The 8304-nt window shown below is 35.1% G+C and overlaps 1 long non-coding RNA gene across 1 annotated transcript in view; it reads left to right on the plus strand.

The window, feature by feature from the left end:
• Positions 1-7942, plus strand: part of LOC149131201 (uncharacterized) — an 83842-nt gene extending 75900 nt beyond the window's left edge. Inside the window, exons 2-3 of the long non-coding RNA XR_016238198.1 lie at positions 6158-6320; positions 6455-7942. This is a non-coding gene — a long non-coding RNA (uncharacterized LOC149131201). The remainder of the gene's footprint in view (positions 1-6157; positions 6321-6454) is intronic.
• Positions 7943-8304: the final 362 nt, after the last annotated feature.

Raw genomic sequence — 8304 nt, forward strand, 5'->3', positions numbered from 1 at the left:
TATCTAAGAATGCCACAGAAAATTCAACTGTTTGGAGCTCAGAAGAGGAAAAAAGCGAAAAAAATGCTGTTGTATTAAGCAAAGACACAACGCCTTACAAAATTTTTCTTTGCTTTGAAAAAAAAGAAAACTCAGAAGCTAATGATGAAGAATCAATACCAGATGTCCTTTTTGAGGAACCAGTCGCACTCCCAAGTACATCTGTAGAAAACAGGAAGAACGTATCACCTCAAAATATCGAAGACGAAGAACCATCATTTCTCACTGTCATGGATAGTAAAACGGTATCATGGGATCCAGACCCAGCCATGTGGTTTTCTGCCAGAGAAAAGTACGTATCTATGTTATTTCAGATAAAATCAGCCTTATGTCATGGACAATGCAAGGCCACAGAGATTCTGTGTTGAAGTTCAACTTTTTATGTAGGGAATCTTCTCACGTTAACAAGGAGTTGGAAAAACAAGCCCAAGAAAACAAGAAATACTGGACTGAAGTATTGCGCCGAGTTGTGGCTGTGACAATATCTCTAGCTGAGAGAGTCTAGCATTTAGAGGTAGGGAAGAGATAATGGGCTCTAAACACAATGGAAATTTTCTATGAATTATGGAACTTATAGCACAGTTTGACCCATTTCTAATGGGCCTCTTAAAAAAATTTGGCAATCCTGGAAGTGGTAAGCAGTCATACTTGTCACCTACTATCTACGAAGAAATTGATCTATTGATGGCAAAATATGTAAAGAATTATATTGTTGCAGAACTTAAAACTGCCAAGTATTACTCTGTTTCTGTAGATTCAACACCAGACCGGGCTTATGTTGACCAGCTAACAGTTATTGTATGTTATGTTATTTCTGGTAAGTCAATCGAAAGGTTTTTAACTTTCCTGTAAACTGGTTCCCACAAAGCGGAAGTACTGGCTGCACCTCCCTTAGAATTCCTAAAAAAAAAAGAGGGTATAAATTTTGAAGACTGCAGGGACAGTCCTATGACAACACCAGTAATATGTCCGGTCATTATACAGGAATGCAATCCAGACTCAAAGAAAAGAATCCGGCTGCAGTTTTCATTCCTTGTGCTACTCATTCGTTGAACAAGCTGCTGCTTCTCGCTGTGTTGAAGCTGTTAGCCATTTTGGTTTCATACAAAAGTTATACACCTTTTTTTTCTGCGTCAACGCACAGATGGGCAAATTTAATGAAATCGTTGGAAGGCAATAAAAGAGCGCTAACTTTGATATTTGTGTGTCCATTTTTGTCCCCCCCCCCACCACACCATCGCCTGACGACTGATGTTGCTGTGTTTATATCCACGTAACTTAGCGGTTCGGTAAACGAAGCCGATAGAATAAGTACTAAGCTCACAAAGAATAAGTCCTGGGACGATTTGTTCGACTAAAATGCGATGCTCCAGCATGGCCACTGTCAAATGACTGAAATACGTAAAAGAATAAAACAAAAGTATAATATACAGGTGTAAAGTAATGTCAGAGGGGCAGAATTACTACTATATAGGCTCCACGGAAATTTGTATAAAAAGGAGAGCTAACCATGAAAGCACTTTTAGGGATAAGAGGAAAGAAACTAGCACTAGTTTAAGTAGATAAATTTAGGGAATTAAGGAAAGAAATAAGGAATATACTCTGAAGTGGGAATTAATCTTATAGCATTGGAAGCAAAAGGTGTGACGTTGAGGGAATTTTTCAGCTCATTACATCCAAGCACAAATTAGTTAAAATAAAAAAGAAGGAGATTTTTGTTGCCCACATAGGATTAAATATACGTTTAATAAATTGAAATAAATAAAATTAAATAAACATTATAGGAATAGATATACGCCTAGTAATTCCGAATAGATATAATTGAATAGGCATTATGTGAATAATTAAATATCTAGAAGTAATAATTCTATATTAATCAGCCCTTACTATCAGCTGATGTATCAAAATAAATGATTTAACAATTATATTAAATAAATGAGGGATAGAGAACTTATTATATTCATAAGGGAAAAGAAATATATATATCTATATACATACATACATATATGTGTGTATGTGTGTGTGTGTGTGTGTTTAATAAATTTTTAAATAATAAATTATATTTACATAAACAGTCCGTGAATGATAAAAATTAAAGTAAACATAGGAAGTAACCTTAAAATGAAATGTACCGTCAGCATTTGAAGATAGTCTAACTCCACACTTGTGGTACATAGTGAATCATACCCTCATTAGATATAAAGATTAATCTGTGGCTGTGTGGTAAATAGCCTGCTTACCAACCACATATTTCCTGGTTCAGTTCCACTGCGTGGCACCTTGGGCAAGTGTTTTCTACTACAGCTTCGGGCCGACCAAAGTCTTGTGAGCAGATTTGGTAGACGAAAACTGAAAGAATCCCGCCGTATATATATATATATATATATATATATATATATATATATATGTGTGTGTGTGTGTGTGTGTGTTTGTGTCCCCCACCATCGCTTGACAACCGATGTTGGTGTGGTTACGTCCCAGAAACTTAGCGGTTCGGCAAAAGAGACCGATAAAATATGTACTAGGCTTACAAAGAATAAGCCCTGGGGTCGATTTGTTCGACTAAAGGCGGTGCTCCAGCATGGCCGCAGTCAAATGACTGAAACAAATAAAAGAATAATGGCCTAAACTATCAACAAATAAGATTAATACATCTAAATAAATAAAAAATGAAATTCTCACAATTAAAAAAATAGAAGTTAAATAAATATATTGACTTGGATTTGTTGCTAACTTATATATTTTATTTTTATTCTTTTCACACGTGAGTAGAGATAGGAGTGGTAGCCAGCCTTTATAAAACCGATCTAGGTAGAATGATAGTATGACCTAGTTCCTCAAAACTTCAAATAACCATCGTCCACTGTGGTCGATGGCTATTCGAAAGGAATTGAAAAATTCCAAGAACTATTTTTAGAAAGGAATCCAAAAGGCACAGATGCTGACACACAGGAGCATGCTGCAATCTCAGTCTGTAAGCAACTCTCCATACATTCGGATGTGAACGAATATATTACCTTTTAAATGCATAATGCAATCTTAATTGAAAAATATGAATGAAGGTAAAAACAATGAAACGTACGTAGGTGATATGAAACTGACAATCATATAAATAAATTGATTTTTTTCAGTGTTTAAACTCTTTATTTATCCTTATATATATATATATAAATATATATAAGGTTGAGTAAAAAGTAAGCAACGCTTTGAACCATGAAGAGTTTGTACCGGTTTTGCAGTTTTGAAATTTTTAAACATTTGTTTGCAAATAAACTCGCCCAAATACAACAATAAATTAACATTAATATTGATCGTGAATTTTGTTTGTACGGTGTTCCAAAGTTTAGTCAAGGTGTATTGAGTTCTATTTGTTGTTAATTGTTCTGTCTTGAGACACTTGTTTTTGCTGCCCTACGGCAGTTTTGTTAACGCTGTCCCTCTTGTTTGAAGGGGGAAGCGTGGTAAAATAGAGAGAATTATTTACTTAGATCTGTCGTCGTTCGAGGAGGAGCTAACAAGATGTCTAGATAAAATAGATAAAAAGACGGAAAAGAAGAATTTCGCAGAGGCGGTGAGACGGAAGTCTGAAAATGTATGTTTGAAAGGAATTGAAAAATTCCAAGAAATGATGAAAAGGGAGGGGAACGATGTTAAGGTATCTCCTCCCAGGAAAACTACCGAAAGGGAGGCCAAAAGAATGGTGTTGTACAAAACATACAGCGTAAGACTACGTGGGATAGAGGTAGCTACGAGAGCTGAAGTGGAAAGGGATCTGCAGCCCATTTCGAAAGAAGTGGAAAACCTAACTAGAGGGAGAAAGTTCGCAACGGTGGAGGTTCAGTTTGCGTCCGAGGTTGTGGCCAGGCAGCATGTCGTTACTCCCCTCAAGACAGAAGAAATAGTCCTTCTACCCATTTACCTGGGAATACATGCTTCTCGGGTAAAGGTAAATGAGATCCCTCCTGAGGTCCTGAGGTGGATGTTGCCTGGTCGGTAGCCACACACACACACACACACACACACACACACACGTCCATTTCATAAACACGTACATCTTTCATTTTTTCCTCTCTTTTGTTTTCTCCTCTCACTTCAAAGCAACTGTCGCTTTTCCACTTTATCCTCTCTTTCAATTTCTGCTCTCTTCAAAGCATAAAGAAATTAAAAGAATTTCACGGAAATTAACGAACAATCATATGATCCCGTATATGTTGAGTTGACAACTTTGCTTCTTCAAACGAAAGAATGCTTTGGGTAGCACTAACCATGTTCAACAAGTATATGTGTGTATGTATTCTTTTCATTTTGTTGTTGCTGTTGTTCTCGGTGTCATTATTGTTGCTGTGGAATTATTTTTGCTCAGTATAAGAATTAGTAAAGACAGAATTTCTAGTAATGTTTTTCAGGGCATTTTATAAACAAGTTCCTAAACCTGAGAGTGTTTAGGAACTGGAAAGTCAGAGAACGGGTCTACATTGTAAAATACTGGTCTAAAGCATAATTTTTTTCATGATCTCTGAAAAATTCCTCTGGACTCCCAGTTTACTATGTTGCATTTGTAGATCCTACCAAAATCTTATATGGACTCCCAGGGTCCATGCGGACCCCGGTTGAAAACCCCTGCCCTAGACAGTTAAAGTGGAAAAATCTTTTCTATTTGGTTGCACCTGCGGTAATTTTAAAGTTTAGTGAAAATTTTAAAATGCATGATATAATTTTCCATGTTAAATCGCAGGGACTTATTCACTTTTTCCAGAAAAAATTTGTAAGAAGTTTAAGAGGTTTAAAGTTTGATCATTTCTAACCAGTCAGAAAACATGATCTGGAAGCTGTCATTTTGCATGTGACAGCGCGTGTTGTCAACTGTAAACAAATGAAATATTGGCGAATTTTGCTTTACGCACACCATATAACCTCTCATAACATTTTTCTTTATTTCTTTGAATTTTCAGAAAATTTTTGCGAATTTGTATTCTACTCACTGGAATCCACACGATTATACACCCCCCCCCCACAAAAAAATTGTTGCGTGATTTAAAACCTATTTAACTATTATTTTAGCACATACCATGACCAACTCATACCTCATGTATTTTAATCATCTAATAAGCGAAAAATGACCAGCTTGGCTTGTTTCTATGGAAACTGGCTTCTATATATCTGTGACTTTCAACTGGCTAAAATTACCCAAAATTTGTAAATTTTTAAAATTTTTAACTCTTTATTAATTGATTTATGGCGAAAATGAATTTCATATCAATGATTACCATACACAACTACATCATCACACCAAATATGAGATCAATTGGAACAAAAATTGAAGAAATTGAAAAGCGGCAGCCAAATAGAAAGGATCCAGGTAGAAACCTAGAATTTAGACTTTAATTGAAAAGTCGTCAAGAAATTTCTTCTTCTTCTTCTTACTTTTATTTACTTTTTGTTTCTTCCCGATACAAACAAACAAACAAACAATGTCTGGAAGACGTAAAATGTAAGAGCGCACCTTTGATGCACGTCTGATGAAGTGCCACTCTAATATCTAAAATCGCATGCATTACGTAAATTTTCATTTCGAATTTTTGCGTAAACTGGTGTTGCAAACAGAGTTGGTACAGAAACAATTGTAACGGATTTTTAAAGATGTGTTAAAGGATTTCTTTGTCTTCTTATTAGTTGGATTTATATTCACACACACACACACACACACGCATATATATATACACACGCGCGCGCGCGCACTTACACACACACACACACCAGATTACTTACAAGGCATTGGCCAGACTGGTGGCTATGGCAGAAGATATTTGCCGAAGGTATCACCCAGTAGGACTGAACCCGAAACTACGTGATTGCGAAGGAACACACATCTATACCTGCGCCTATCTTTTACAGACGACTCTTGCTACTTTAATTTTGCTATTTTAATAAGACATCAATGAAAATAATTGCTTTAGGGAGAGAGGTTTTCATGTAAAAAAGTGAGGGGCGAGAGGGTCAAGGAAAAAATAACGCATAATTATTTATTTAAAAAATGGTTTATACAACTTCTTATAGAACGTTTTTATCAAATTTTATTAGACACCATGTTTTTTTGTTGTTATTTTTTTCACGAAAGCTTGGGTATACCATACCTCGGTACATACTTTGAGAATCACAGTGACGAATAACACGCCATTTGTCCGGCTCTTCAGTTTTAACTCCCAAGTTGGCTGGTCTGTGAGAAAGAATGGTAACTTAGACGTAAGGCAAGGTCTTAACGATTGACAGAAAAGGAAAAGGTATTATATTTTTTCATTTCTATGCGAAAAAGTAGTTTTCTATGAGGATTATATTCTCGTTGGTCTTCCATAGAAATATTTTAATATATTTATTGATTGGTTTGTTTATTTTTTGCTTCTACTTTTGCTTTCAGTTGATTTCTATATCCGCTTTCCCCACCACTCCCTTCTCTGCCATACAACCAAGGACAGATAACTGTGAGAGACGCATGTTTATTCTGATCCTCGTTTACACATGACAACAACAACAGTCGTTGGGTTCTTTATTAAGGAACGGAGAGCGGCTCGGAAACCCTTGGAAAATGTTACTTATTCACCGTAAGTGTATACCTATTTGCTTGTCAGACGACTATTTCTTTTTTCAGATATAAATTCCTTATAATATGTAATTCAAGAGACGGGGGAAAAAAAAGAAGGCAAAAATGCATTTAACGGCAAGGCGGAAAAAATATGATATAAACAGCGCAAAGGCCGGTTTGTTTTGATGGCGTTTAGAAGGGGAAGGACGGGCAAAAGCCAAGCGATTCGGCTATCTGTCTGTCATGTATGAAATATGGCTATTTGAATATCGATATATTGATTGAAAAGGAGCCAAATAAATGCTTGGATAATAGATTTGTAAATTTGTGTAACTGTTTTAAGTAATGACTACTGGAACGAGAAAGTGGAGGTGCAATTTCTTTCTTTTTTCTAAATACGCCATAAGAGTTGGGAGGAGGAATTTACTGAGATATCACAACGTGGAATCTGAGGAAAAATAAATAATATGATCTGGACCACAAGGAAATCGAGCCCCTAATTCTGGCTTATTATTACTGGTAACTCTTTTTCTCACTGGAAAGAATCCAAGCATTATTTATTTATTATAAAGAAGCCCTTCGGCCAATAAAAGAACAAAAATATTATAATTAGAGTGGATAGGTTGGAAGAATTGTTTGAACGTCAGAAAAAAAAAATGCCTGGCAATGTTTGTTCCAGTTCTTTAGCTCTTTACCTCTTTACGTTCTGAGTTCAAATCCCAGTCGAGGTTAACTTTGCCTTTCATCCTTTTGAAGGGGTGGGGGTGTCGATAAAATAAAAGTACCAGTTATATACTTGGGACTTGTTTTTTTTGTTTTTTGGTATCGTCTGATTTTCCCCATTCTCCTTAAAAGAAATTTCAAAAAATACTTGGCCTTGTACCAAAATCAAAAACCATTAGATTATATATTAGTAATATTATTATTATTATTATTATTATTTGGTTTTCGTGTCAGCGCTGCTGGATTTTTCGAATCCACAAATTGTTCCACAATAAATTTAACGGTGTTTGTTCCATGTGAAAGATTCATTGATGACCGTTTTTTTTTCCTCTTTGTCGACGACGATCGTGCTTTACGAAGTCAGAAGCTTGTCTCTTGTACCACGTTTTATTATGGAGGAGAACAGACACAGCAGTTTCCTTCTTACTTACTCCTATTATTATCATTTACTTTGCATAATACTTATCAATAGACAAATATGTTCATTGATTTTTTTAGTATCGATTGATTAGTTTTACTTTCAGGAGATTATTTTATGTATTTCAACACTGTTTTTAATAAAAAAAAAAGATTATAATAATAATAATAAACACACAAAAATGCCAAACCAATAATCTGCTACATTCGAATGTTCAAGGGATCTTACGTAATCGATAAGCTCTCAATTTACTGATTGATAATAAACAATAGTTTATTTATTATTATTTTTATTATTATTATTACCATTATAAGTAATTCCATTATGTCTATTTTTTCTCAAAAAATTCTAAAAGGTTTAAGTTGATTAGGTTCTCCTTCTGCGTTCAGGTGTTTAAATTCCTTTATGGATATTTTAATATATATATGTGATGTGTGTGTGTGTGTGTGTGTATGTTTCTATGTATGAACATTTCTCTCTTCCTCTCTCTCTGTTGATATATATATATATATATATGTGTGTGTGTAATAATTTCTCTCTCAAA

Source organism: Octopus bimaculoides, chromosome 24 (assembly GCF_046866305.1).
Source record: "Octopus bimaculoides isolate indiv1 chromosome 24, ASM4686630v1, whole genome shotgun sequence".
Lineage (NCBI taxonomy): Eukaryota > Metazoa > Mollusca > Cephalopoda > Octopoda > Octopodidae > Octopus > Octopus bimaculoides.